Source organism: Trifolium pratense, linkage group LG6 (assembly GCF_020283565.1).
Source record: "Trifolium pratense cultivar HEN17-A07 linkage group LG6, ARS_RC_1.1, whole genome shotgun sequence".
Taxonomy (NCBI): Eukaryota; Viridiplantae; Streptophyta; class Magnoliopsida; order Fabales; family Fabaceae; genus Trifolium; species Trifolium pratense.
Window position 1 is genome coordinate 40759787 of NC_060064.1, and position 6000 is coordinate 40765786.

Below are 6000 nucleotides of genomic sequence, written 5' to 3' on the forward strand. Positions count from 1 at the left end.
TTTAGTGAAGGTCTGTCCAATTATTTATTTTGCAGAAATCTACTTATGACCTTCAAATTCAACATTGTCTACCAAACACATCGTAACTCCAAATTTGAAGAAATTTAAATGACAACAAGGGTAATTTCGTTAGCTTTCCGGACATGTAAATACTATTGAAAAATGAGCTACAGGGTGAGAGACATGACAAAAATACCAGTAGTAGTTCTATACAATAATTGATTTGGACAGACCTTCACTAAAATGATAATTAATCTCTCTCTGTAACTCCAAATTTAGTGGAGTTTGATTCTGTGGAAAGATAACTCGATTACGGTCATTTCGATATCCGTTTGATGAATTATGGATCCAAATGGAATTCTGTGCGAAGTTTTGAAGTTGCGATTCGAAAGTAGATTTTGTGCAGAATTTTTGGGGGACATACCTTCACTAAAACAGTAATTAATCTCTCTTTGTAACTCCAAATTTAGTAGGGTTTGATTCTGTGGAAAGATAACTCGATTACGGTCATTTCGATATCCATTTGGTGAATTATTGATCCAAATTGAGTTGTGTACGAAGTTTTAAAGTTGTGACTCGAAAGCAGAATTTTAGGGGGGGCAAAATCCAAAAAATTATAAAACAGGGGGGGTAAAAGTCCGCGTTTTAAAACAGGGGGGTAAAATTCCGATTTAATCAAAACAGGGGGGCAAAACTGCATTTAAGCCAAATATATATAATATTATTGATCTATAATTATTGACCCGTGTGAACGCACGGGCATGGTGACTAGTTATCTAATATTAGCTGACCAGGCGGCTTCCCTAGGGCCATTGGGCCCATCTCGCCGTTGAGGTAAAAGGCCCGTCAATGCTTGGACTTATCGCCCCTGAACGGACATATACAGACCCAGTCACGGGGTAAAGGATATACCTGGATTCATAGGTCACATGGGTTAAATAACCGGGGGAAGAGGCTTAACCGCCCCTCCTACTAAGGAGGCTTGAGGGCCGCCTCAAGAGAGCGGAAGGCGCCTATATATAGGGTTGATAGATGCTGTGAAGGATATACGTTCTACCTACATACTTTCTCCATCCTAAAATATAAGGAAAAATTGGTCAAATAAAGTTGATGTAATTAGTTCAAATTTTTAACCAAATACATCAACTTTTTTTGACAAATTTTTTCTTATATTTTAGAACGGATGAAGTACTGTACTAAACTCCTCCAGCCAAGGATACTTTCTTTAACCAAGAGGATACTTGTTGACTAGATATCTCTCAAAAGGAGCTTAGCAAGAACAATATAAAATTTAGACACTCCACTTTGTATCAGCTACTAATTAAACTCCTATGCAATTCCTGAAATTGAAACCTTGTATCACCTTCATTCCTAATATTACTAAAATCATAAATTCATCTTTGAAATTATGTATTATTTGATCATGTTAGTTTTTTTTCTTTTTCTTCAGATAGCTGGTGATCAGAAATTTCACCCTTAAGAAGGATAAGTGGGATGTCCGAGATTCGAACCTCAGCAATCGCTATATATAAAATGTGATGTCTCAAACAACTGGGCTAATGTTTCTAATCAATAAGAAAATGTTAATTTCACAACAAATACAAAAAAAAAAGTGATATAGGCATATAGCGACCGAAAATGCTCAAACCGATCGCTACATCTCTTTAGAGATGATTTAGAAGTTGATATAGAGCATGATTACAAAAATCGGCCATTAAGGCAATTGAAATATTTCGGTCAGTAAATCAGACATTATATATTATATTTCTTACGGTGATATTTATAATACAATTAACATTTATAAATTTATTGAATAATTGATGTATCTTGTTTATATTTTAGATCAAATACAAATTATTCAATAAATAATTTTTATCTCTTATAAAAAAACCGAAAAAAGGTAATACGCCATAATACTGTTATGCTCAATCTTTATAGATAATTGATTTGCCATTGAAAGAAAACACACCACTCTCACTTGCTTATCTAACAAGAACATATCAGGAGCATTTCCATCCCCACATGGATGATCGATCTTTCTTTTTTCACATGCTGTAAAGCTTTTGATGTTCTTTACATCCAGTATGGGCATATTCTCAACTACGTCACTTCATGAAGAGTCTAAAAACTTTAATCAATTACACGATCTGAAGTCAATCCATGTATATGTATTGCTGTTCAGCAATAAGCATGAATTGCATTGTCACTAAAACATTCTACCTGCAGACACTAATCTTTTGTCACACACCTTGTCGAGAGGAAGTTGGCTCTTTTCATGCAATAATTCAAGTTACTTTTAAATTGTCAAATAAAAAAATTCATATATGAAGTTAGTGTACAATATTTTTACACTATCAATGGATTATAAATGTGTTAAATCATTACACACGCATTTGACTTTTATTTTACGGATTTATTTGCAAAGTATATTTTTTAGGGATTTACCTACGAATCTATTTAAAAATAAAAACTAAAAATTTCGTATATATTTTTTGTTGGGCCTATCAATTCCCTAAACAAAATTATTTTGGGGCCCAAATTTTAAACTTATTTTTATGGACCTAGGGCGGTCGACATCTTCGTCCCCCCTAAAATACGGCACTGCTATTTAGCCTCATGAGTGACACTTTTTTTTATATAAATATGAGTACATGACAATGTTCGGTTAGGATCATCTTCATTTCCATTTCCTCCATTATTATATTGTTTTGAAAATATAAATTTAAAAATGTGACATTTAGTGGATCCAAATATTGTTTATACATCCAAAAACATTTTTATGGACCTAGGGTGGCTGCCCTCCCTAAAATACGGCACTGCTATTCAGCCTCATGAGTGACACTTTTTTTTTTTATATATAAATATGAGTACATGACAATGTTCGGTTAGGATCCTCTTCATTTCCAATTCTTTCAATTTCCTCCATTATTATATAGTTTTGAAAATATAAATGTAAAAGTGTGAAATTAAGTGGGTCCATATGTTATTTATACATCCAAAAACATTTAAAAAATTTGGTAATTGAAGAAATGGAAAGAGTAGAAAATGGAGAGGATTTTTTCATTTCTTCAATTACCAAATTTTTTAAATTACCAGATTGGTCGAGTTAAATTTTTTAAATGTTAAGTTATAATCTGGTTGTATAATTTGAACAAATGGTAATTGAACAAATTTACCATTTCTACAAGTTATAATTTGTAACAATATTATAACTTGTAATTTAACTTGTAATACAACCAGAAGAAATGGTAATTGAACAAATTTAATTTAACTTGACAATGTTACAAATTATAACTTGACAATGTTACTATATTTATACAACCAGATTCATTTATAACTCGACAATGTTACTATATTTTATTTTTTTTACAAAATGATGCTAAGTAATGGAGTATTTATAAATAAATAAAAAATGTACGTACCAATTTGTGTAGGAAATTTCTTTTTATAGTCTCTTTTAAATTTTTAACAACTCCTAATTTATTTTTATAAATGAATCTGGTTGTTGGTCGAATTTTTTCATCAAAATGAGTGAAGTAGGTGCTAATTAAATAGTACTGAATTGAAGGAAACATGTCATAGTAATAGACATTGATAAAAATTTATATCAATTAGAGTATTAGATATCAAATTCAATACTATATGAACAATTTGAGCTTTTTAATAACTAGCTAGTTGTGAATGTTTATGAGTGTGGGTTAGGGGCGGTGAAGTACATTATATTACTTTTCTTAAGCAAGATTAAGATTACTTGTAGACATAGTATTAGCTAGGTAGATGAGATAATTAAGTCAAGTTTTTTGGTCACTAGTCTAAACTTGGTTGAAACTTGAAAGCACGTACGCTTAAGAAAATGGCACCTTAATTAGATAGACAAAGAAAAAGGCACACCCATAAAAGTAGAAGACTAGATTGGTGAAAGGGCCTGCAATATGGGCAACGACCCCTGCCAGAAGACTAAAAGAAAAAGCACACTTTAAATTTAATTTGTTTTTTGGGTACAAAACTTGGATTAAAGGTTAGTTCTATGTATAAGTCAAATTTCATTATTAGATTAATAAATTTCACAATTAAATCAAATGAAATTAATATGATATAATTTATTGATTCAATGATAAAAAAACAACACACTTGTGCATATAGTGTAAAACTATTTCACTTATACACATTTATATAAAGTGTGGTTCCAAAATTCTTTTGTTGACCATAGTAATTTGTTGTTCCAAAACCAACCGTTATACAAATGATACACTATTTTTTTTACCGTCTTTTTTCTTTAAGCAATTTTTTTACCATCTTGAAACTTCATATATCGTACAAACCTAAATCTCTTCCTATTTTTATGTTGATGTGTCACCGTGAATTAGAAGTCGTATATTGAATAGAAGAGTAAATGTGGAACAATATATAAGTGAGATGATCATTAATATATCAAATGTCTTAAAATTTATGATGAAGATCTAATATTCAATATCACTTATATAATTGTTCTTATTAGTTCATTGTCATGATTCAACTTAGTGTTCCTTCTTCAAAAGTTTCAACAATGATATTAGAGGGTTATGTTCCCTTGATAAGAGAGTTAGAGTGATTCCAAAAGTTAGATCAAGGACGTGGAACATATAGATGTGATGATTATTCATACAGCTTCACGTTGTCTGAAATATTAACAAAGTAGATGAAAGTACACTGCTCTTCTCGTTTTTGAAGAAGATGCATGGTATCAAATTAAGGATCGATCTAATATCATATAAGAAATTAACTTTTAGTAAACATCGACTAGAGATCAAATCTTTTGCCAAATGATTATGAAATCTAAACAAACATCGCAACAAGACGGAAAATAAAAAATTGCGTACCAAAAAGATGACGAAATCACAATAAAAGCAAACAAATAAGAAACTTGATTATGAGAGAGAGAGAGAGAGAGAGAGAGAGAGAGAGAATTTTTTGGTTGACTAAAAACTTACTATTACTATTATAAACTTACTATTTTGAACTTACTATAAAAAGAGTATAAAAATTGACCCAAAAAAAAATTATCAATTAAAAATAAAGAATGAGGGGATACATACATAGAAAATGAGAAGAAGAGGGACTAGTACGATAGTACTTTTTCCGGACACAATTATAAGCAAAAAATCACTTTTTAGATTCACTGGAAAAATAATGTATCTAGTTAATAATATAGACTGAATACATTATTTTTTTAATGAATCTAAAAATTTTTTTTTTTACTTATAATTATGTCCGGAGAGAGCACTTCTCAACACAATAGCATGTTCCCTATGTCGTGTATAAAACAACCGTAATAATGGTATTTAGCGTATTTGTATATATAGTCATATTGTACTTTATTTCTTGTACGGTCATCGCCAAATGGGGGCAATATATAGCATTCGGATTCTTCAAGTCTGCCTCCCACAATACCCAACTCATATTTAATTAAACAATGGGCATTTCGTTTCAATGATTTAATTTTAAGCAATTCATACTTTGATTTGAAACAATTTTTAATGCAAACAATAAAATAAAAGTGTTAATAGGTTAAGGATTACTAAAAAGTTATGCAATAGAACAAAACACCAATAAGGCAGATTGCTTGTGTATAACTGACGCTAGACTGGTTTCAGAGGCTTGTGGTGCTGATCGAGTGCATTAACTGTCTGATTATTTTGCTGCGCAATTTTTGCAATAGTAGCCAAAGATGTGCGTTCGATTCTTCAGCTCACTGCATCAATTTCCTCACTGTTGTCAGATTTATGTGCTTGGATGGATGATTAGCTTTGTCTATTGCGTTTTTGCTGTATGTGCCCTGTTATTGATGTTGTATCAGTGGTTTGATTTGGTTAGGCCTTTGTGACAGCCATATAGTATGTCCTTGTAATAGGGAAGATTTGTTTCTGGGTATCTTGATTTGTATCAGTTGGACTTGTTTTAGTGAATTTGCACTTCTTGTGCATAATTCACTTTATTAATACTATTTTGCTTTTTCAAAAA